This window comes from Anabrus simplex, chromosome 3, assembly GCF_040414725.1.
Source record: "Anabrus simplex isolate iqAnaSimp1 chromosome 3, ASM4041472v1, whole genome shotgun sequence".
NCBI classification, from domain to species: domain Eukaryota; kingdom Metazoa; phylum Arthropoda; class Insecta; order Orthoptera; family Tettigoniidae; genus Anabrus; species Anabrus simplex.
In genome coordinates, this window is record NC_090267.1 from 70,152,447 (window position 1) to 70,178,833 (window position 26,387).

At 42.0% G+C, this 26,387-nt stretch overlaps 1 protein-coding gene and 1 non-coding gene across 3 annotated transcripts in view; one reads left to right on the forward strand and one right to left on the reverse strand.

Annotated features, from left to right (window-relative positions):
• The window catches only part of LOC136867019 (1-acyl-sn-glycerol-3-phosphate acyltransferase alpha), a 189,190-nt gene that overhangs the window by 39,398 nt on the left and 123,405 nt on the right, over positions 1-26,387 (reverse strand). The gene's annotated exons all lie outside the window — the stretch shown is intronic.
• TRNAR-UCU (transfer RNA arginine (anticodon UCU)) lies at positions 641-713 on the forward strand. Its single transcript has one exon. It is a non-coding gene; the product is annotated as a tRNA-Arg (tRNA).

Consider the following 26,387-nt stretch of genomic DNA (forward strand, 5'->3'; position numbering starts at 1 on the left):
GAAGGGAGAGACAAGGAAAAGGGAAGGAAGCGGCCATATCCTGAAGTTAGGTACCATCCCGGCATTTGCCTAGAGGAGAAGTGGGAAACCACGGAAAACCACTTCGAGGATGGCTAAAGTGAAAATCGAACCCACCTCTACTCAGTTGTCCTCCCGAGGCTGAGTGGACCCCGTTCTAGTCCTCGTACCACTTTTCAAATTTCGTGACCGAGCCGGGAGTCGAGCCCGGGCTTCCGGGGGTGGCAGCTAATCACACTAACCACTACACCACAGAGGCGGACCCTATGTCGACTTCAGTTGAGAAAACCACAATGACAGCCTTTCTGAGGATGTAAAAAGGCAGGTGGAGAGTGAGTGTCTACCATTATAATGAAAACTGCCCAACTCGATTGTAACTGGCAGTAGGCAAAAGGGCCTGCCATTACACAGAAAATACCCTTCACATGAGGAAAGACGTATGGTGGCTTCCCCGTCGCGTTTTTGGGGTAACGTTAAGAGCTATGCAATTTAATACAAACTCATAACGTGTACACTACTTAACCTAGAATTCTGTATACAATTTAGAATTCCGTAGCGAAGCACGCGTACATCAGCTAGTAGTAGATATATGTACCTCTACTGTCTGTGTTCGAGTGCATCGGTCCCTTTGGCGCAGAGGATAGCGCGTTGGACTTCTAATCCAAAGGTCGTGGGTTCGATCCCCACAAGGGATGCAGAATTTTAAATGTCTGAAGATGTGTCAAAGGGTCGCGGAAGTTCTTGTATAGTCTCTGTTCAAAGCTGATTTCCTGTAAAATAATCCGTATGAATCGCAGACATGAAATTGATGTTCTAGAAATTCCAAATCCTATTTATCCAAAGCGACTTTTAGTCAATATTTAAAGATTAACAAACACACCCGTCCGCCTCTGTGGTGTAGTGGTTAGCGTGATTAGCTGCCACCCCCGGAGGTCCGGGTTCGATTCACGGCTCTGCCACGAAAATTTGAAAAGTGGTACGAGGGCTGGAACGGGGTCCACTCAGCCTCGGGAGTAGAGGTGGGTTCGATTCCCACCTCAGCCATCCTCGAAGTGGTTTTCCGTGGTTTCCCACTTCTCCTCCAGGCGAATGCCGGGATGGTACCTAACTTAAGGCCACGGCCGCTTCCTTCCCTCTTCCTTGCCTATCCCTTCCAATCTTCCCATCCCTCCACAAGGCCCCTGTTCAGCATAGCAGGTGAGGCCGTCTGGGCGAGGTACTGGTCATTCTCCCCAGTTGTATCCCCCGACCAAGAGTCTGAAGCTCCAGGACAGTGCCCTTGAGGCGGTAGAGGTGGGATCCCTCGCTGTGTCCGAGGGAAAAGCCGAACCTGGAGGGTAAACAGATGATGATGATGATGAACAAACACACCCAGACTTTTAGTCATTTTACAAGAGAGCGGAAATATCGTGTGTTGAAGAGCATTTTTTGCTGCATTGTGACTGAGTCAATAAATGTTCATCATTGTTCTTGATACAGTATTTTGTGTAGTTTTGATCACTGAACACATTTTTCTTTCTTAGTCCGTTTACCCTTCAGGGACTTTTCCCCGGACTCAGCGAGGGATCCCACCTCTACCGCCTTAAGGACAGTGTCCTGGAGTGTGAGACTTTGGGTCGGTGATACAACTGGGAAGAAGGACCAGTACCTCGCCCAGGCAGCCTCACTTGCCTCACCCTGAAAGGGTGGGGTGGGCCACCTGGAGGGTTACACCTCTCTCTGGCTAAGAGAAGCGGACGGGTTGGGTAGATGTGATGGAGGAGGGAGATGGGTAAAAGAATGTGAAGTAGGAAATGGGAGCGGATTGTGGCCTCTTGGCTAAGCGTTCTATAATTTGATTTATTTTGTTATTTACAATAACGGGAGAGGTTTTACGATTGTTTGGTCATGGTTTGTTTTTATACATGGGCGGTAGTATTATGTAATACTTTAAATATACAAGTATGTATATATCAACACTTTCTTTTTGCTAATACTGCATCTACAGGTACTTTAATTCATAAATGCGATATAATAAACAATGCACTGACTGATAGTTTCCACTGAGTTGATATCTATCTATCTATCTAACTAAATATTTTCATTCCCCTCCCTGAAGGAGAGGGGCGGACCACTACAGGGTAACTCCCTCTCTCTGACCAGGAGATTTAGGCAAGTTGGGGATAAGTGAAGGATTAAGGAAAGGATTTGGACAGTAAGGAGATGGGGAGGGGTATGCGGCCTCTTGGCTAAGCATTGTTATATAATATCAGGTTAATCACACGCGGTAAATCATTTTATTCCTTATTTGATTAATTTATATTTGTGTTGTGGTGGTACTGAATAGTTCGGGGATGGAAAGAATATGGGGTAAGCGATTGGAAGTGGGAAGTATGAAAGATGGACGAGCAATTTTTTATAAAAACTTTTTTGGTGGTGAATCAGGAGACACGGTGAGTGGTTGGAGGTGTGAAGTTGGAGTGAGTGAGCATTTTATTCACTTTTCTTCGTCTTCTTCTTCTTCTTCTTCTTCTTCTTCTTATTCCCACTCACCAACCTAAGTCCCCTCAGCTAATAACCAAAAATGATGATGAATATATCCCTCCACACCCACCCTAATTACCCACTTTATTTAGAAAAGATGTATGAATGAAAGCCTCGAAAGATGCTGTAAATAGAGCAGGGGATGAGGAGAAGTATAGCGCTTAATTTATGACAGTTGGAGCAAAGTGAAATGTGTATTCAATCCTGAGTGCGATGTCCGAAAATGCTGATTCATGAGTTAATACCACTGCAAGCCTCCTATGGAGGATAATGCTCTGACGGTGCACTATGGGAAGTGGGTACCTCTACTTATATAAATGCTCCGTCTCAACAACTTAGACTTCTGAAATAGCACTCAAGGCCGAAAAGGTCGACGGGGTATAATTCCTCACTGGTCCCTAGGGACCTCTGAGTATGGTGGTCGAAGAATGTAGGCGTGGTAGGCTACATGTAGAGCTGGCAATCCGCTTACATGTGGGCTGTTACATAAATGAGTGGTGAGGAAATAACATTGGCAGCTTAAGGGGTCTATGCGGTATCGGTTTCCGGCCTCATGAATGAGACATGTCTGGTCGTGACATCCCAGGGAAGGGTGGTAGCAGTTCCTCACGAGGGGTGATGTCGCGACTAGACAGATTTAGGATGGAATTAGTATAGATTTAATGTAGTTAAGTAGTTAGTTTAGTTAGATGTAGAGGTAGCGTGTTGCACGTGGAGCTGGCTATCCGCCCATGTGAGAGGCCACATAATAGATTTAGTTTGATTCTATTTGTTTATAAATGTTCACTTCTGTGGTTATTTTGAATTTGGAATAGGGGAACATTTTAATTAGGCGAAAGCCTGTTATGTTCAATAAATACTTTACTTACTATATAAATGCATGTCTTTGGCTTTAAAATCAACAATTAAGTTATCAGAAGTAAACCATAATTTAATTTCATGGATTGCAAATTATGAGCCCAATAACGTAGGCAACGATATACATTTTCGCTTATGGTTCTCCAGGAAATTACGCTTTTTGTATTAAAGCACAGATAAACCACAATCTGAGCGCTGTTAGGCTCGGTTGTTGCCTCAGGTGGACTCTTTGCTAATATAGTGTATACATAGGTCGCTGGAAACTAACTCATACGGTTGTTAACTAATTTCGTTGTCAGTAGCTTAAAAATGACAGCTTATACGTAGAAACAGAAGTAGGTGACATTGCCAACTACCGGCCCGTCAACGGCGGGTGCCTTCAGCTAGATTTTTTGTTTTTGGTTGTAGCAGATATGTTGTTGTATTTACACATAATGACGGGTTATAGCTGTAGTTTTTACCCAGAATATTCCATTTCAGATGGTACTCAAGTTTCGATTTTACTGAAAGTCATCTTCAGCCTAAAATACAACAAAAATCATACAAATTTTGGTATTGTAACTACAAACTAAGGTGCATATAAATATATCAAACATAAAAAAATATTGAAAAATAAACAATTAAAAATTACCGGACAAACCTTCTATTGTGTGAACGTTAAACGTCAACACAAGTTACAGACAAATGACAATCGCGTAGCGGAAAATGTGTCAAAAATGACAAAGAGACATGTATAAATGAACCAACTTTCTTCCCTGAAGACTCTGTGATTATTACATTGTACAGTGCCATCCCGCAACCTATTTCCGCTTTATTTTATTTTATTTTATTTTATATTTCAAATATGTTTCTAATTGTATGTTTGATATTTGTATGCACCTTACAGTAGTTTGAAAACTGATCTATAGAGTACCACAACTTTTACGATTTTTGTTGTATTTATAGGCTGAAGATGACTTTCAATAAAGTCGAAACTTAAGTGCCTGAAATTCGTGGTAAAAGCTACATCTAAAACCCATTGCTAGTTTATATGCATTTTTGCTACATCTAAAACCCATTGCTAGTTTATATGCATTTTTATTTATTCGTATTCTACTGTTTGAAATGTATACGCAATGCATCCAAGTATAAGAACAAAGTTTTGAAAGTTTCATTGATTGTTAATTGGTTACTGCTCTTCAGTTGTTCTTTCGTTTCTGCAGGTTTGAAATTACCTGCTCAACAGAGTCAATATCGAACGACACTACTGATATCGATATTTGTTTCTGATATTGTCGGAGTATCGATATTTTGAGCTGCTTGAGCATGTAGTATCTCATCGTCCCTGCATATCCTTGGCTTCGTGTTTATACCCTTGGGGTGATGCCTTGCGAGTGCTGGAACTCCAACGTTGTCAAATTCTCTATGCGATATGTATCGAATACTAGAATATAAGGATTACTGTAGTTGAGCCCACGAGAGTTGGAATTTTACATTTGAGCGATAAAAGCAGTAACTACGAGGTGCGCTGCTTTGCCAATTTACCTCCGCCCGCGATATAATAATCCTTTAACACAGACTGAGTGTTCAATAGGTGTCGTCCTGATTGCGAACAGTCCAGATTGCAAACAAGTGGGTACCTGAAGGGAATGATTTGTGTTTGACACACATTAATGAGTCCAGATTGCGAACAAGTGGGTTCCTGAAGGGAATCATTTGGGTTTGACACACATTAATGAGTCGAGATTGCCACCAGGCATAAAGTAGAGGCGCTTAAGCGAGAATATAATAATAATAATAATAATAATAATAATAATAATAATAATAATAATAATAATAATAATAATACCGCGCGAGTTGGCCGTGCGGTTAAGGGTGCGCGGCTGTGAGCTTGCATCTGGGAGATACTGGGTTCGAATACCACTGTCGGCAGCCCTGAAGATGGTTTTCCGTGGTTTCCTATTTTCACACCACACCACCTTAATTAAGGCCACGGCCATTTCCTTCCAACACCTTGGCCTTTCCTATCCCATCGTTGCCATAAGACCTATCTGTGTTGGTGTGACGTAAAGCCACTACCAAAAATAGAAAATAATAATGATAACCTATTAATAGTACAACTCTCACTAATCCACCATAAACAGGACCCCTCTAGTTATATTATACAATAAAAAAGATAATATCTAAATGATAAGATTACCTCAAACTAAATTATTAAACATTTTCAATAAGAAAAAAACATTTTTTAAAATATGGTTAGGTTATCGGAAACATCCCAATGTGCCAGTTAATGTTAATACACTAGAACAAAAATTACATACGAGACTGCTTTGAAAATGGTATCTGTCAACACTGATCTCTTGTTCGCAATCTGGACAGGCTATATTTAGTTGTTCGGAATCTGGACGGTTTTTGCCTTGTTCGCAATCAAGACACAATTCAATGAACTTTGACCTCGTGCTAATAATTTTACCATTTAAGGCAGAACACGTCTTTGCCACTAAATATGAAATATCATAATCAGTACCTAATTCATCAACTGATGATAATATAATTAACATCAACAAAGACGTATAACATATAAAAATTGCGTCAGTTTATATCTTATACCCATAAGCCAGTCATAAGGAATTTATAATACAGAATAAAAACTACCCACATCGATATTTTTATTATTTAACGACCAATAGTTAACGGCTTACTTCAAGAATAAAACCAGGAACATTTTAGTCTGTCCACCTTTGTGGTGTGATTAGCTGCCACTCCCGGAAGCCCGGGTTCGATTCCCGGCTCTGCCACGAAATTTGAAAAGTGGTACGAGGGCTGGAACGGGCTTCACTCAGCCTCGGGAGGTCAACTGAGTAGAGGTGGGTTCGATTCCCACCTCAGCCATCCTGGAAGTGGTTTTCCGTGGTTTCCCCACTTCTCCTCCAGGTACATGCTGGGATGGTACCAAACTTAAGAGCACAGTCGCTTCCTTCCCTGTTCCTCATCTATTCCTTCCATTTTTCCCATCTCCCACAAGACACCTGTTCAGCATAGCAGGTGAGGCCGCCTGGGTGAGGTACTCGTCCTCCTCCCCAGTTGTATGCTCGACCCAAAGTCTCTGCCCTTGAGGCGGTAGAAGCGATATTCCTCACTGAGTCCGATGGAAAAACCAACCCTGGAGGGTAAATGGGTTAAGAAAGTAAGATAGAACATTTTAATCTAGCTAACTGGTAAATTAACAAAAATAAACTAACAACAACAAAAATAATATTCGGAAAATAGGCCTACACACGTAATGCAATAAAACTAACCCAGTACCTTCCCAATGTTACGACAAGAGCGACCGAGAGCAAAGCAAAGCCAAGGCAAGCCAAATGGTGATAGCATCCTAAAATGTGGCATCATTGTGATCGTTGTCATGGAAACGGGCCATTTGCAAGCTTTTCTCGCTGCCAACTCTAAATGTCAGACTCCAACTCTCGTGGGTCCTAGTATAGAATGTAACGTTTAGAAGTTTATTTCAAGAAGTAATAAGAATAAATGTTGTTGTGTTTACGTCTCATTAACTACTTTTACGGTTTTTGGAGACGCCGAGGTGCCGGAATTTAATCCCGCAGGAGTTATTTTATGTGCCAGTACTGCCGACACGAGGCTAACGTATTTGAGCACCTTCAAATACTACGGGACTGAGCCAGGATCGAACCTGCCAAGTTGAGGTCAGAAGGCCAGCGTCACAAGCGCCAAGCCACTCAGCCCGTCTCCCTGTGGGTAGGTGCGGTAGAATAATACCCACGGTATCTCCTGCCTGTCGTAAGAGGCGACCAAAAAGGGGCTCGAGGGGCTGTTCACTTGAGAGCGTGGCTTGGTGACCATGGGGCCCTAGCTGAGTCCTGGCATTGCTTCCACTTACTTGTGCCAGGCTCTTTACTTTCATCTACCCAATCCGACCTCCCTTGGTCGACTCTTGTTCTTTTCCGACCCCGACGGTATTAGGTTGCGTGGGCAAGGGAGTCTTTCATTTTCGCGCCCTTCATAGTCCTTGTCTTCCTCTGGCCGATACCTTCATTTTTCGAAGTGTCGGACCCCTTCCAATTTTTCTCTCGGAGGATGATTGCCTAGTTGTATTTCCTCTTAAAGCAATAATCACTACCACAACTCAGCCAGGAATTTCAACAAGAAAATTTCGTGTAAAAATTACACTTAGTAGAACGTAACAATAGCAAAGCAAAGTCGTCTCTACAGGCCGTAAAGATGGCTTCCACTATCCTTAATTTCGGCGCTTGATGGGGGTAGAGGTGTGAACTCTACGCCCGGCCGCCTTTGCCCCCAGGAATTAACGTGGCCAACGACCCTCCGGAAGTGGAAATTTCGTTTCTTAAATTTTTCGACTTCCTGACAGGGAATTGAACCCACATCCTTCCGGGTGAACAGAGCACGCCTTTATCGCCTCGGCCAGGCAACCCCTACAGTGTAACAATAATCCAAAAGAATTGCTAACGGGTTATTTGTTACTTACCAAATCTGCTTACAATAGTATATTAAATGTCTTCTGAGCGTACAGTATGTGTCAGTACTTTTAGCGATGACCTGCAACTGACATTATAAATCATCATCATCATCATCATCATCATCATCATCATCATCATCATCATCTGTTTACCCTCCAGGTTCGGTTTTTCCCTCGGACTTAGCGAGGGATCCCACCTCTACCGCCGCAAGGGCAGTGTCCTGGAGCTTCAGACTCTTGGTCTGGGGATACAACTGGGGAGTATGACCAGTACCTCGCCCAGGCGGCCTCACCTGCTATGCTGAACAGGGAGGGATGGGAAGATTGGATGGGATAGGCAAGGAAGAGGGAAGGAAGCGGCCGTGGCCTTAAGTTAGGTACCACCCCGGCATTCGCCTGAAGGAGAAGTGGGAAACCACGGAAAACCACTTACAGGATGGCTGAGGTGGGAATCGAACCCACTTCTACTCAGTTGACCTCCCGAGGGTGAGTGGACCCCGTTCCAGCCCTCGTACCACTTTTCAAATTTCGTGGCAGAGCCGGGAATCGAACCCGGGCCTCCGGGGGTGGCAGCTAATCACGCTAACCACTACACCACAGAGGCGGACGGCACTATAAATACTAACTGAAAATGTACACAAAACTATGTTAAAATATTCTGAGAAAATGGTGGGAGAAAAAGGCTGTACAGTGTACAATTGTGATATAACGTTCTGTTAAATACCAATTTTCGCATGACGTGCATAGGCTACAGTAGTTTACAGTAGGCCTACATTCATCAATGCAATAGTTTATATATCAGCTTAATTTAAGGGATACGCTTTAGGAAAGTGTTTATAATTATTAGTGTATTAAGGATTGCAGGCTACAAATTACACCATTCCTAGGATTTTCTATAAATTTACAGAATTTCCGAAATTAATTTTCGTATTTAAATATTGATCTAATAGAAAGTCGCCATTACTCATTTGCTTGTCGCGCCATGCGCTCTTACTGAGTATACACGGGATGCCATATCATCATACAAAGCGGCAAGGATACAAAGTCCTGTGGACGGCGCCATGGCCTTCTGAACATCAATCATTAATGCTCGTTGTGGCCATGGATCCAGACAAGATTCTCTGCAAACATAAACAAGGTTTCTTATCACCAAAGTCGCAACTAATAATGAACCGTTGCCTGAGATCTACTTTCGGTAATTTCAGTGAGTGCTTCTGACCAGACCAAATTTGCTAGAGGGGACGATTAATACGAAACTGCACTAGCTATGCAATTTTTATTCAGTACAATAAATCCCCAATTAGAGTATGGTTCAATTGTATGCGAAGAGATCCAAAGGAAAGCAGCACGATTTGTTCTGGGTGTTTTCCGACAAAAGAGTGGTGTTATGAAAATATTGCAAACTTTGGGGCTGGGAAGACTATGCTAGTTGCTTTACGTCGCACCGACACAGACAGGTCTTATGGCGACGATAGGACAGGGAAGGGTTAGGAGTGGGAAGGAAGCGGCCGTGGCCTTAATTAAGGTACAGCCCCAGCATTTGCCTGGTGTGAAAATGGGAAACCACGGAAAACCATTTTCAGGGCTGCCGACAGTGGGGTTCGAACCTACTATCTCCCGGATACTGGATACTGGCAGCACTTAAGCGACTGCAGCTATCGAGCTCGGTGGGGAAGACTATGGGGTACGTTCCGAGCTGTCAGTGGAGGGATGGTGTGGAATGACATTAGGAGACGAATAAGCTTGAGTGGAGCTTAAAGTGATGATGATGATGATGATGATGATGCTTGTTGTTTAAGGGCCTAACATCTAGGTCATCGGCCCCTAATGGTACGAAGTGAGACGAAATTTAAAAGTCCAAAATCATCCACTGACCAGAATTGAAAACGTGATGAGGAAGAATGAATGGGTGAATATGAATTGAAAACAATCAGTGGATCCGACCCGCAATGCTCCACATTCCAAGAAACTATTGTAGAACAATAATATTGCTGACCAAGGGACTGCTTCTAAAGCACAGTTCTGAATCGATGATGCTTGTTGTTTAAAGGGGTACGAAATCCAGATGATCGGCCCCTCATAATGGCACTTATCGCTAGGAAAGTAAAACCGTGGTATTTTTCATGTTGCGGTACTAATCAAAAGTAGCGCATACTCACGATATTCCACACATTATGTTACTACTCATAAGTAATGTAATACGCGCATGTAACGCAGAGCTATGGTGTTTCTTGCATTGCGACGTCACTTACAGGCAACGCAAACCTGTGGTGTTCCTCACATAGTGGGTACTAATCATAGGCAACGCAGACTCACGGTGTCGCTCATATAGTGTTACTAATCACAGGCAACACCCAGAACCGTGGTACCGAGCTCGATAGCTGCAGTCGCTTAAGTGCGGCCAGTATCCAGTATACGGGGGATAGTAGGTTCGAACCCCACTATCGGGAGCCCTGAAAATGGTTTTCCGTGGTTTCCCCATTTTCACACCAGGAAAATGCTGGGACTGTGCCTTAATTAAGGCCACGACCGCTTCCTTCCCACTCCTAGCCCTTTCCTGTCCCATCATCGCCACAAGACCTATCTGTGTCGGTACGACGTAAAGCAACTAGCAGACCCGTCGTGTTTCTCACATAAAAAGCAAAGCAAAATCACCTCCGTACAGGCCATGAAGGCCCTTGGACGAGTGGAAGGTGAAGGCTTCCACCATTGTTCACCTCGGCACGTCATGGGGTAGAGTGGTTAGCTCTACGCCCGGCCGCCTTTGCCCCCAGGAATTAACCTGGTACTCATTTTTGGTGTAGGCTGAGTGAACCTCAGGGCCATATGCACCTCCGGAAGTGGAAATCTCGTTTCTTAAAATTTACGACTTCCTGACGGGGATTCGAACCCACGTCCTTCCGGCACAGAGCACGCCTTTACCGCCTCGGCCAGACAGCCTCATGTTTCTCACATAATGGTACTAATTACAGGCAACGTAAGCCCGTGGTGTTCCGCATGTAGTGGTACTAATCACGGGTACAGTAAATTCCACCCTGATTTACACACTGTTGCTACTAATCACAAACCTATTGTGTACCTAACAGAGTGGTACTACTTGCAAGTAAAGGCGACCCATGGTGTTCCCCGCGTGATGGTACTAATTACAAGTAGTCTCATGGTTCTCTCGAGGTTCGAACCCCACTGTCGGCAGCCCTGAAAATGGTTTTCCGTGGTGTCCCATTTTCACACCAGGCAAATACTGGGGCTGTACCTTAATTAAGGCCACGGCCGCTTCCTTCCCAGTCCTAGCCCTTTCCCGTCCCATCGTCGCCATAAGACCTATCTGTGTCGGTGCGGCGTAAAGCAACTAGCAAAAAAAAAAAAAAAAAAAAAAAAAAAAAAAAGTTCTCATCTCGATCATCCCTTGGTGGCCCCCTTTTAGTTGCCTCTTACTACAGCCAGGGGATACCGTGGGTGTATTCTTCGTCTGCATCCCCACCCACAGGGTGTTGTGTGTTTGGTCGGCGAGAGCTATTTTATTTCGCTCAAGTCCGCCGGCAAGCCGGTTTGGAGCCCCTATCCGCCACCTGAGACGCGCCACGTGTATCACCTCCCCCCCCTGCTACGCCAGCGTGTAAGGCAGGCCATCCGATGGGGGTGGGCGGCATCTGCCAAGTGTAGGTACCTGCGTGTTATTGTGGTGGAGGATAGTGTTATGTGTGCTGTGTGAGTTGCAGGGATGTTTGGGACGGCACAAACACCGAGCCATTGGAATTAACCAATGAAGATTAAATCCCCGAATCGACCAGGAGTCGAATCCGGGACCCTCTGAACCGAAGGCCAGTACGCTGACCATTCAGCCAACGAGTCGGACATAACCAGAATGGACAACAAATATATCCTGTCATCCAGGAAAGAAATCGAAACTATCGCAGAACAATCAATATGAACTTCGGAATGCCCACCCTACCCAGAAAAAGAATCCCTGCTAAAAATTAGCAAACAGAAAAAAAAAAAATCGAAGTTGACCAAAATACGCGTATATTAATCCCCTATAAAATCCCGAAGCCTTTGGGCCCCCTATGCTACGCGGAGTTTTGGGGACCATAGATCAGGGCCCGTTGGTCTCCATATAGGGGTGGCGCTAGGAAAGCCATACTCTTGTAAAACTGGGCCAACCCACACGTAATGCCACCTTCAGATAATTGGGACCGAAGAGAAGAAAATTATGAAGTATTCCAAGTACACCGCCCGGTGTGATTACAGGTCTGGTGAATCATGAACTCGATCCCTCACTCTTGTTGGATTCTGAAGTTTCGCTAACGTGATAACTGACAGCCCGCCTCTGTGGTGTAGCTACCACCCTCGGAGGCTCGGGTTCGATTCCCGGCTCTTCCACGAAACTTGAAAAGTCGTACGAGGGCTGGAACGGGGTTCACTCATCCTCGGGGGGTCAATTGAGTACAGGGAGTTCGATTCCCACCTCAGCCATCCTCGAAGTGGTTTTCCGTGGTTTCCCATGTCTCCTCCAGGCCAATGGCGGTATGGTACCTAACTCAAGACCATGGCCGCTTCCTTGTCTACCCCTTCCACTCATCCCGTCCCCTAAAAGGCCCCTGTTCAGCATAGCAGTTGAAGCCGTCTAGGCGAGGTACTGGTTCTCCTCACTAGCTGTATTCCCCGACCCAAAGTCTCATGCTCCAGGACACTGCCCTTGAGGGAGCAGAGGTGCGATCCTTCGCTCATTCCGAGGAAAATCAACCCTGGGGGGTAAACGACTTAAGAAAGGAAGAAGAAATTGATCCTGTCCGCTTAGCCTCGCTTATAATTCCTGACTGTATTATAATTTTTTCAAACTATGCTCAGGATTTGAATCTAGGTGCTAATAACTTCGGTTAAACAACTCAGAACAAACAAGTGGGTTAAAGTGTAACTCATGACAAAATCCAGGAAGTCCACTACTACTGCTATTAATGTTATTGGTTTTACGTCCCACTAACTACGTTGACTGTTTTCGGAGACACTGAGGTGCCGGAATTTTGTCCCGCGTGAGTTCTTTTACGCGCAAGTAAATCTACCGACACGACGCTGGCGCATTTGAGCACCTTTAAATATCCCCGAAATGAGCCTGGATCGAACGTGCCAAGCTGGGGTCAGAAGGCCAGCGCATCAACCGTCTGAGCCACTCAGGGCACTACTACCACTACTACTACTACTAACATTTTTGTTTTTAGACATTATAATAAGTTTTTGGGCTTCTTTAAAACATATTTAAAGAATTTCACCTTGGTTCTGTCACGTCGAACCCCCAAAGACTTATTATGTCTACAATTACGGTCCTTGGAAACATCAATCTAAGTATATAATATTATTTTTGTCGACTTACTAGTCAGAGTGAAAAAAATGAGTAGGTTACACTGTATAGATTTATCATCAACCTTAGTTAGTCCTAAGTAATGATTAATGGCCGAGGAACACTGGCAGATTAAAGCGACTGGAGTTAATACACGATTTTGTCTATGATGAATCAACTATCTAAGACACGGAAAGTTGTGAGGCTTAAATAGAAAGACGGATGAACTCAGTGCGAGTTGCCAAGAAAAAACTCGCCAGGATCTGGAAAAACAGAGCAATAACGAGCAACATAAAGATTCACCTTGCTGAAGCTCTTGTTTTCTCCGTCTTTCAGCACGGTTATGAAACATGGACTCTAAAGGCTAGAGACAAACAACATTGGCACAGAATGCTGCGTGCACTGTCGACCGTAAAAAATGAACCATCAAGCAACTGAACATCTCCAGACGTCCTTCTTCCTGTGTAAATCAGAAACTCGTGAGTTCTTTGGACACATTACGAAGAGAGATAAGGAAAATCTTGAAACATGAATCATGCAAGGGAAGATCAAAGGTACAAGGCCACGGGGAATGACATTGACCAAGTTAAGAAAACTTCAATAGATGTTAAAATGAGCTGGAAACCGTCCAGGAAAGAGCAACGTAGTTAATGAGATAATGACGTTCAAACATAAGCAAAACGACTTGGGTTGATAACGATGATGATAATAGTTTGTTTATTTACGCTCGACCTAGACTACCGGACCGGGCGAGTTGGCCGTGCGGTTAGGGGCGCGCGGCAGTGAGCTTGCATCCGGGAGATAGTGGGTTCGAATCCCACTGTCGGCAGCCCTGAAGACGGTTTTCCGTGGTTTCCCATTTTCACACCAGGAAAATGCTTGGGCTGTACCTTAATTAAGGCCACGGCCGCTTCCTTCCAACTCCTAGACCGTTCCTATCCCATCGTTGCCATGAGACCTATCTGTGTCGATGCGAAGTAAAGCCACTAAAAAAAAAAAAAAAAAAAAAAACTACCGGAGGCCAGCGACAGGGGTTTGCTAGCCAGGAAGGAACTCCTAACTTTGGAAGCATACGACCAACAAATTCCAAACCACAGTAATCTCACGTAGAAGGTGTCTAATAATTGTTCTGTTATTTTTTTGTGCTTGTTTGCATTATTTTGCTCTATTTTGCCATTGATTCTGAGTTTTATTTGGAGGAAGAAAATGCGTGCAGATCATGCCGCTCTCTTCTGCAGAGTGTTCAGTAAATATGGTGGTAGTTATTGTGTCAAGAGTAAGATCTCTTAATTCCAACCAATGGACAAAGACAACAGGGTTCGACCTTTGAAGAATGGGGGTATCGAGTAAGAACAGGTGATGAAAGGCGTGAAAATGAAAGATTCTTACAAACCCAATACAGTCTGCGCGGGACGAAAGTAGAAGCTGACCAAGGGAGATCAGATAGGAAAATAATAATAATAATAATAATAATAATAATAATAATAATAATAATAATAATAATAATACCAGGTCTAGTGACTCAGACGGTTAAGGCGCTGGCTTTCTGAACACAAATTAGCAGGTTCGATCCTGGCTCAGTCCGGTGGTATTTGAAGGTGCTCAAATACGTCAGCCTCGTGTCGGTAGATTTAATGGCACGAAAACGAACTCCTGCGGGACAAAATTCCGGTACCTCGGCGTCTCCAAAATCGTAAAGGTAGTTAGTGAGACGTAAAGCAAATAACATTAATAAATAATAATCACAGTCTAGCTCGAGCAGCCGAGGAGCGTGTGGTGTGGTCGTGTGGTGTAGTGCGGGCCGCGATTGGGAGATGGCAGGCGAAGAAGGAGGCCAAGAATGGACGGGTGCTTAGAAAAGAAGGAGTAATAATGAGTGAAGCGGTGCTGGTAGTGACGGTGATAGCGGTGTTGCTGGTTATTGGGGGGGGGGGGGGTGGAATTAAACCCAGGCCCAAATATCAGCGGAAAATTTAGCATGGAGGACTTGGCAGCACTCAAGGTGGTAGTGAGTGAGGTTATTCAGGAAAAGTGTCAAGGGATAAGGTACAGGAAATAAAGGACATGATGGAAGAGCAGAGAAAGGAGTTAGGGAACATGAAGAAATGGCTTGAAACGAAGACGGAAGAATCGAGCAGCAGAGTGGACAATAATGAGAAGAAAATCGAGTTATTGAGAGGGGAAGTGAAACATTTGAAAGAAGAGGTGATGAAGATGAAGAAAGAAGCGGAGGGGTACAGGCAGAAGAGATGGAAGAAAGCCATATTTATATATGGAGTTGAGGAAGGTGGGAGGGAGGGCAAGGTTGACCTGATATCCAAGGTGGTAGAAGTCATACGAGACAGAATGAAGATAAACTTCAGTGAAGTAGACATTGATGATGTAGAGAGAGTTGGAAAAACCAGAGGTCGGAGGCCTATTAGGGTAACATTTTTCTCAACCTTAATGGCAGATATTGTGTTATATAACAGTAATAATTTACAGGGACAGAAAGTAGGGGTGAAAAGAGACTTAGGAAGGGAAGGAAGTGAAAATATGAAGATCTTGAACAGGCACTTATGGAGAGCGAGGAATCAGGGGATAAAGGCCCGAATAAGAGGTCAGAGGTTGGTGGTGACAAACGGACGATGGCTGAGGGAGCACTCAGTGGCCAAACTAAAGGAGATGGACGAAGGCGCTATTTCCGAGGGAGGAGAGATGACAAGGCATGATGGAAGGAAGAAAGAAGTAACAAAGAGGAGGGGAGACGTGGAAGGAGAGGAGATCAGCGCAGAAGAGAACGGACAGTGCAGTGTGGATTCAGAAGACCAAAATAGTGATGGGGTGAGTGGGGGTGATCAGAAAGAATCGGTGAGAGCAGAGTGCAGTGGTGTAGTGAGCAAGAAAGGACACGGGGAGACTGATCGACAGGAAGGTAAAAAAATTATGAGTAAAGGAAGAAGTAGGAGCTTAAAAGACATCTGGGGAAAAGTACGTAAAGGGATGGAAGATACAGAGGACATGGAACGGAATAGGTTGGTTAAAAAACGAGGAATGGAGATAAGGGATGAGAGGTCGATAACTACAAGAAGTAAGAATAGAGGGGGAGACTTGGAAGGGAGGGAGGGAAAGTTATAACTATATTGGAAAATAGGATGTGTGAATATTGAGGGACTAAGGAACAAATTAGGAAATAAGAAAGTTCGGGGAGTAATAGAAAGTTTCGATGTTGTGGCACTCTTAGAGACGTGGCTGGAAACAGGGAGGGAGATTTCATGGAAGGGGTTTGTGATAAAAAATAAATATAGAAAAGAGAAGAATAAGGGACGAGCACTAGGAGGGATGATAGTCCTAATTAGGGAAGAAATTAGGGAAATGGTAGAAGATATAGAGACCGATATGAAAGAAACCATATGGTTGAGATTGAATATGGGAGGGGTTGAGGGAAGGAGGAAGAAAATAAATCTACTGCCATCCTAGTAATTCAGCATATGCAAATAAATATATTTTTGAAGAGTTATTGGTAGATATTGGTAGGATAAGAGGAATGTTTCCAGGGGAAGAGGATATGTTGTTATTCGGGGATTGGAACGCGAGAATAGGGGAACAGAGCCCAGTATATAGTAGGGAGGATGGAATGTGTATGTTGAAAAGTAGAAGGAGTGAGGACAAAATTATAAACAGTTATGGAGAGAAGCTCCTAGAGATGTGTGCTGTGGGAAATTTGTATATTCTGAATGGGTGGATAGAGGGTGACAGGATGGGGAAATTGACATATGTTATTGAGAAGGGTGGTAGTGTGATAGATATGGTTTTAAGTTCGGAAGGGGTGATTGAGGATATTGTAAGAATGGAAATAAGAGATTGAATTGAATCACACCATTTCCCGGTGAGGGTTATGCTGAAAAGGGGGGAAGAGAAGTGTACAAGGAAAGAGGATGAGACGAATGATAAACGAGGGGGTGGTTATAATAAGTATAAATGGTCAGAGAAGGTGGGCCGGGATTGGAATAGGATAGTAAAAGAGGAGTTACAACTTCTGAAATATGGGTGGGAAGGGGCGTTAGAAGAGAATAATACTGATAAAACCTTGGAATTGCTGCTACATCCAATAAAGATAATAGCGCAGAAGGCGAAAGCTAGAAAGAGAAATAAGAAAGAGGGAGAAGAATGGTTTAATAGGGAGTGTGAAAGAATGCGGAGGAAGGTGATGGACCGTTAGGAGAATATAGAATGTGGGGGCCAAGAAAGGGAGATTTTCTGTGAATTGAGGAAGGAGTATAAAAAGAAAATTTGTGAGACAAAAAAGGCGTGGTTAGAGGAACAAATTGAAGCCATAAATAATGATTGCAAGACAAATAATTTTGAGAGAGTTTGGGACAAGATTAATAAAATTATTAAGGATGGGAGGAATATAGAGAAAACGAGTATTGAGGAAGTGCAATGGGTCAGACACTTTGATGAATTACTAGGGGAAAAGGGGGAAGAAGGATGGAGAGGGATGGGGAAAGAGGTAATTTGGAGGAATAGGAGAGTGGAAATTTATGATCTGGATAAAGAAATCACAAGGGAGGAAATCCTGAGAGTGATAAGCAGAGTCAGAGCGAAGTCGGCCGGGGGATGTAATGGTATAAATAACAAGTTTTGGAAGGAAATTAGCAAAAATGAGATAATGATAGGGGGCATAGTTAAACTATTCAATAAGATATTTGAGAGAGGTAAGTACCCGAAGGAATGGGAAACATGAATTATATGCCCTATATACAAGGGGAATGGTAGTAGGAACAGTGTGAACAGTTATAGAGGTATATCTCTGTCAGATTCCTTGAGTAAAATATACACTGGAGTGTTAGCGAACAGAATAAGCGGGTGGGCGGAAGAAAATGAAATTTTGTCAGATTACCAAGGGGGATTTAGGAAAAAGAAAAGAACAGTGGATAATATAATGATAGTAAAGACTATTCTAGAAAAGTATAAGAATATGGCTAGAAGTACGGTTTATGTAGCAGCAATAGATTTTGAGAAAGCTTTTGACAAGGTGAATAGAGAAACCCTATTAGAGAAATTAGGCAGGCTAGGGATTTCGGAAAAGATGTTGAGGGCAGTGGAAGGAATGTATAGGGTTGTTAGGTTTTGTGTAAAATTGGGAGAAGAGAGACTGAGTGGACCCTTAGAGTCCAAGGTGGGTTTAAAACAAGGGTGCAAGTTATCGCCAATACTGTTTATTTTATTTATCAACGATATTTTAGAGGGGTTTGGGGCAGAAAATTGGGCTGTGCCGGTAATTAATGGTTTAGAGGTACCAGGACTGATATTTGCGGATGATGTGTTATTGATGACGCTAACTTCAGGGGGGATGAATAGGGCGTTAAATTCAGTGACGCTATTTGCGAGGAAATGGGGATTGAGAATTAATGGAAATAAGTCTAAAATATTAGTAGTCCAGGTAGACAAAAGAAGATAGAAGGTAAATGGGTAATTCAGGGAGAAAGATTGGAACAGGTAAGGAAGTTAGAATACCTAGGAGTTATTTTTAATGATAAAGGAACGTGGAATGACCAGATCAAAAGGGTGAAATACAGAGGATTGGCAGCCCTAGCCTCAGTCAGAAATATGCTAGCCAAATACCCGGGTATCAGTTACAAAACACTGAGGCTAGTGTTAAGGTCGGTAATTTTTGGGAGGTATTGTACGACGCAGAAGTTTGGGGGCTGGATGAGAAAAGAGAGGAGCTAAGAAGGATTGTTAGTAGTTTTGCTAAGTTAGTAATGGGCTTACCGAGGTGCACAGCAAATGCAGGGGCGGAATTAATGTGTGGGGAGGATTTGGAATCAGAGGGTGTGAAGAGAATAGTTAGATATTGGATGAATTTAAAAAGACAGGAAGGTGGGAGGGTATTACAGCCAGCGTATGAACAGCAATGTAGGAGCATGTATAGGGGTGGATGGCTAGAAAAAATAAAGGGATATTTGGAGAGGATAGGATTAGGACACCTGTGGGGGGAGGTGTGGTCGAAGACAGAAGTGAGAGGGATGAAGATACTTGAAAGGAGAATTAGAGATATCCACAGGCAGAAATTATTGGGGGAAAGCAGACTGAGAAACTCGCTGAATGTTTTGACGAAAATAGAGGAGATAGCAGGGTTGAATATTAGATACGTTGATAGGTCAAAACGGTATGGGATGATGTGGTGGCTGTTAGGATTGCAAAGGAATACAGGGTCGCTGCAGGGGAGGGATAAGACAAGGTATATACTTTGTGGAGCTGTGAATGATGAATTTCATTTGCTAAGAGACTGTGAGGAAACGGGGGAGATAAGACATGGATTATTGAGTGCCCAGCATCGGAAAATTTTGGGGATAGGGGATGGGAAAGCAATCCTGAGGTGGATTATTAAACAGTGGGAAAAAGGGGGTGAATTGAACAGGTATTTATGTGCGGCAAAAAAGGCCTGCGAGAGTAAAATGAAGGAGGGTGAGTTAGAGGGGTGGACAAGGGGGTAGGGGGGTGGAATAGTTATGTATATAAGGGAAGGGGATAGTATGATAGTGTGGTATGAGATTGAGAGGTGGTATATGAAGCGATGTGTTGGTATTGAATGGTAGTTGTAATAGCTTTTGTGTTTGGTATGATGTTTATTTAATGCTAACTAAGTGAGTGTTGAGAGGGAGCAGAGTTTTGGATGGTGGAGGTTGAAATGTGGTGTTGGTGAAGAGATGGTATATGAGTGTTTGGTATTTTAAGGTGAAGATGGCTTGGTATCTAGATATGATTATGTGTTATGATTAAGTTATGATGTGTCATATTGCTGAAATGAGGTGTTGGAGAAGTGGTGGTATAAAATGATCGCAGTTATTGAGGACTATGGTTGAAATGTGGTGAGAAGTGGTGTTATTTTGTAAATCTTAGGTTTTGTAAATTTTGATTTGGTGGTGTATTGTGGAAGGTATATGAGGTGGATCTGAAATGGAAATTGTGGGTAAGAGGTGGTATCTGAATCCGGGAGTTTGTATGTAGATTGTTTATTTATTACTGAATTATTTTAGATTTGGGAAGTGGTATTATTGTATTTGTGTTTGGTATTAGTAAGTTGATGTAATCGGATCATTGATTACTGAATTCGGGAGATTGAGAGGTGGTATATGAGGTAATGTGTTGGTATTAAATGGTAGTGTATTGATGAATGTTTGGAGTTGTAGAGGTGATTTTATTATCTATTGAAACGAAATGTGGTGTGGGAGAAGTGTTGGTATATAAGTGTTTGGTTTTTGTAAGCGAAGATGGTTTGGTATTGAGATGGTTTTATTTATTGCTGAAATTTTTGGAGTTGGAGAGGCGATTGTATTAAGTGGTGTCATTTTGTAAATTTTGGTTTGGTGGCGTGTGTTGTATTATTTTTCTATACCTTTTTGGTACAGTAGGTGGAGTTTGTAAGAGTAAATACGGGTTGGTAAATGTAGTGTATGGTGGATTGGAATGCAATTGCGGAATGTTGGTTGTTATGGTTTGGACAGAGAGTAAGCTAGAGAACAATGAAGATGACGTATGTGCTGAATGCACAAGGACACGTAATGAGTGATGGTTGCGATAGCAAATGTAATGCTGAGCATGGCTTGGGTTTTAAATGAGATCAAGCATGAGTAAACAAGGATAAGTTGCAGCATGAGCGGTATTAATGTGTTGAAAGAAAAGTGGTATTTAAGGTAAGTGTGGAGGGAGACCAGTGTTGAGATTTGATTGTATGATTTTTATTTTCCCTTTCTGTGTAGGGTAGTATGGGACCAGCAATGAGGAATTGGGTGAAGAAAAGTGGTATTTTATATTTTTATATTAAATTATGTGATAAGGCTAACGGTTCCTCGAGGGAATCAACCGTAGGCCAGTTGGTTTGTAGGGCTTTATTATTTTTATTAGTTAATTGTTTAAGTTATTATTATTTTCTTCTGTGTTATGATTATTTTATTTATTGTTGTGAACGTGGTGGCTTAGGTTGGATTATTTTATTGTGAACATGTATTTGGGGCTGAACGCCTGTTATGTTCATGAATAAATACAATAATAATAATAATAATAATAATAATAATAATAATAATAATAATAATAATAATAATAATAATAATAATAATGGAAGCCTTTTCCCCTACTTGGCACTGTAAGGATTCTGTTGGTGAAGGGAAATTGAAAAAGTTGAAAATAAATTTATAGAAAAGTAAATTAATATTGTACCTTGTGCTCAAATATAAAAGATTAGAGGATTTAAAATATAATAAAGAAAGTATAGGACGGTAAGGATTTGACCAGTTAGAATATAAGGATCTTCCACTCGCAGGGTTTCAGGCGGGTCATGTGGCCGTTGACGGTCAGTCGCCTTTTCCTCGTACAAGCGACTATGTCTAATCCTGTAGGTGCCATCCTCCTCTCTTATGGCGCCTAGTATCCAAGACCAAGTGGATCACTTCAGCAAAATCAGACCTAGAGAAACTGCAGATCTCATTACAGACCACAGAGCACTGATCTCAGTACCGCCATCTAACAGGGAGTTTTTCCACTTTTCCTCACAAGCAAACTAGACCTAAGTGGACGGATGGAAGGAAGCAGGCACACAGCCAGAAAATGAAAGCATACTGGGCCAAGAAAAAGCAGAAGACCTTAGCTGTGAGTTGAGACGAGCCTCGTGGTCCCTAGAAGACCAATACGAACCGAAAAGTAATGTTATTGGTTTTTACGTTCTTCTAACTACTTTTACGGTTTTCGGACACACTTGAGGCGCCGAAATTTTTCCCATCAGAAAATTACTTACACGAGGCTGGCATATTTGAGCACGTTCAAATACCACTGGACTGAGCCGGCATCTAACTCACCAACTTGAGCTCAGAAGATTAGCAGAACTAAATGGATGCAATGTGTGACTCAGCTAGAGGCCTCATGTTCGCAAGCAAGCTGATATCGAAATCATAGCCACGGAATATTCAGGCTTACTTGGAATTCGAACCGCAGGGGCATGATTCTTAATTTTAAAAATCCTACATGGATTTGCCAGGATTCGAAACGCGGCCGTCTTCCCCTCAATGTAAATGCTCCAAAATTGTCTTGCAGTCCAGTAAACAAAATACATATTTCTGTCAGTGCCAGAAATTCCACCTCATTACTTACATTTAAGACTGCTTGCCGAGACTACCTGCTGAATGCAGCTGACTAACTTGTATGACTGGAAGATCGAATGAATTTGAGTCAGAAAAGTGTATTGTATTTTTTGTAGGTTATTATTAACTATATAATATTATGTATTCAAACTCTGCTCCCAATGATGTATCACTACAGTGGTTAAGGGTAAGAGAGGGCCAAGAGCCCTAACTTCGCCACCTATAAATAAATATATATATATTTTTTTACTAGTTGCTTTACGTCGCACCGACACGGATAGGTCTTATGGCGACGATGGGACAGGGAAGGAAGCGGCCGTGGCCTTAATTAAGGTACAGCCCCAGCATTTGCCTGGTGTGAAAATGGGAAACCACGGAAAACCATTTTCAGGGCTGCCGACAGTGGGGTTCGAACCTACTATCTCCCGAATACTGGATACTGGCCGCATTTAAGCGACTGCAGCTATCGAGCTCGGTACATACATACATTACATACATTACATACACACATACATACATACACACATACACACATACATACATACATACATACATACATACATACGTACATAAATAAATAAATAAATAAATAAATAAATAAATAAATAAATAAATAAATAAATAAATAAATAAATAAATAAATAAATAAATAAATAAATAAATAAGGTTTTGATGAGTGTGTCATCTAGTGGAGATAAATGGCAGCAGAGGAGCTAGTGCATGCCTCAGTGCTGCTGTAAGCAGGTATTAATTGCCACTGGAATATCTCATATTGCAATGCATTTGTGAATAATAATAATAATAATAATAATAATAATAATAATAATAATCAAGAAAGTAAGTTATAGACAGATGGTTGCAGTGTTTTCGATGCTTTACTTTTTTTCTTTAACACGCTCTCCCTAGGGATGAAATTCGGTCTCACGTAGAGGGGAACTTCGTTACAGTTAGCAGCAATGTATCTGACGTGAAGGATAACATGCAGGACGGCTGCCGCCGGTAGAGTAATTTTATTTATCGCGATTTGAAAGCTCCCACATCATCTTGAGAGCGACGAGGTTAACGTTTGTTTACGCAGCTCGATGTTCGCATTCCTGAACTTGATCTCTGCCGGTGACCTGCGACCACAGTGCTCCTTTTTTACTGTCATAGCAGCATCACTTCTACAGTAGATCCGCTCCGTGTTTACAGATTGTTAGTGGCATTAACCTTGCACTAGATTAGAGATAATGGTACAAATATCGAGGACTTCGGTCTTTAGTGATGATTAGTAGCGACGATTGGGATTTAGAAGAGCGTGGGGGGGGGGGGTTACGCGGTTTTGTGGGTTATAGCGGCGGGGTGGGGGTGGGCGGCAGGGTATATGCATTGAAATAAGGGAAAAAGGCTACAAAATTGTAAGATTTTGAGCGAATTTCGACAGAGAGGTAAAGGTTGAGAGTTTACCAACTTAAGCGTGGTATTAATAGTTTTGAGATTTTGATTCAATACTACACAAAGAAAAAATATTACACACGTATTACAATTAAACAGAAGTATGGCGTGATTATACAATTAAAAATAATTTAGTATTTGACTACACACTAAGAAACTAACAGAAACATAAGGGACTGCCAAACTGACGGATGCGCGCCGCAAGCAGGACAATCATACCTCAGTGTCCATGACCTTCCAAAAAGAATATACCCTTGCTACCCTTCCTAGCACATGCAAACTCTCCCCTACTTTCCACAAAAAAAAAAAGATTAGCCGCGATGAAAGACATTTTGTGCGTATTTCCGCTAATAATTTTATTAAAAATAAAATAAAATAAGACAACAGGGCCTGTACAAATTGCTTTTCTTAATAATTCCTATAATTCCTAGTTTCAGCCGACTAAAATGGAATAGAAATATAATGCTTTCTCCACAAAGTGGGGGGCGACTGCCCCCCTCGCCCCCTCCCCTAATCGCCGCTACTGGTGATGACAATATGATCATCAATCATCATACTGCCTCTCCTACCTGAGTTTATGCAAATTACGACGTTCTGCTTATATTAACATTTACTGGATATATCAGAACTATACCGACAAAAGAAATCAGGAATGCTCTTCGTGTTATTTTTAGAACGATTGTGCAACCGGATTGGCGGAGAAAATTGTTCTTTTCGAGAAAATGAGCTTAGTTCGTTGCTTTCAGGCTCGCGATTCAACTCGCCGTATTTGCTATGCCAGAGCACAAGCCGCTGCCGTGCTTTAGGGAAGAGGAGGCGAGGGAGGGGAAGTGGGGTGTATGATGGAGACAGAGATAATGCTCCATGCGTATGTGCAAGTTTCCTCGTTCAACTCGCACAGGATTGTTCCACAGTTCGTTTATTAAACAGCCCGGATCTTGTTGGTTCATAATGGGACTCAACATATGTGACTAAATTCTAGAGAGTGGAAATAAAAATATAAAACTTTTAATTTAATGATAATAATAATAATCCAAGTGAATCTTGTCTTAAATCAATTGCTTAGTGCCAAACTATACCGAAATTGTAAAAGCTTGTGCATTAACCATGGATATCGCTAACGGTATTGTAACCATGTAAAATTAAGTTATCATAATAATAATAATGATGAAAGGAAATTAAAATATTTAATGGACGATGATTCAGTCTTACGAATATGATAATAATAATAATAATAATAATAATAATAATAATAATAATAATAATTTGAAGAATAAGAATAAGAAGAACTTGGAATATTATTGAGAATAATGATAATGATGAAAGGAAATTAAAATATTTAATAGGCGATGATTTAGTGTTACGAATATAATAATAATAATAATAATAATAATAATAATAATAATAATAATAATAATAATAATTATTATTATTTATAATGAAACTGATCATTAATTTGTGCGGATTAATTACGAGGAAAAACGACCCTTCGTGTGAAACGTCGGCAAAGGTTAGCATATAATCATCCCGAAAGATAAATGATAATAATCAAATATAGGATGATAATTGAAATAAATGATAATAATAGAAGAATTAATGGTAATCACAAGATATGATAATGATCAGATAAATAATGATAATTATTTAATAATCATAGGAAGATATGATAGGGACAGTCGTCATGTGTCGAAGTGGTCGGAACCAGATGTTGGTTTTCCACAAGGGTGATAGTTGGCGGTGTGTACGAAATAACCCACGGACTGCACATGTCTTAATTATGTGAGTATAAATAGGAACCTTTCCGTACGTCTTGTCGTATTGACAAATGTAAATATTGAAGTAATCTTTGGGTTGACGAGCTACCTCTGGCATGTTCTTAATTCTGGTTATATTAGGCTAGAGTTTGTCCGTACTATTAGATCCCGTTTTAGATACGATAACATTCCACAATGGGAATCCGGCCTACTAGATGTACGTACCGGTAGTGACTCATATCCAACGGAAATAGTTACTCTCATGCACACGTCTCCGAAAGAAGTTCTCCATCGGTGAAACGTCCACTCATACGGACGTGGATTCGATCCCTAGTGACCAATGGGGCGAATTCACCAAATATTTCACACTACCAGAGTAGTGAGGTGAATCCAAATTTATGTATTATTTTTCACGATGGAAATTTATAAGTGTAATAATTGTCATCACATGCAGTGAGAATTAAATTAATAAATTGCTCCTTATTGCAATTCAATAAGGAACAGTTTTCATATCTATTTATTGTAATTAGTCCAGTATGCCCATGGAATTTAAGTTGTCACTTCCCAGCCCTATTGTGGTGTTCTATAATTAGTATCTATGAATGAGCCGTCCCCCTTTACCTTAATTTGCATGCCCCGTTCATCCCTGTGTTCATTTGGTGCGCCTATGTATATTTTTTATTGTTATTGATTACAATTTTTAACATCTTTTACGAACTGACCACCCCTAAGATTAAGGCTAGTCTGGGACTCAGGAGGTGAGCGGGTGCAGTAGTGACCGTTCGACTTTGTTCAGGATGAGTGGTGTGTTGTGCATTACCTCTGTCTCCCACTTCTCACTTCTCTCCTCTGACGCACAGCAGCAGACA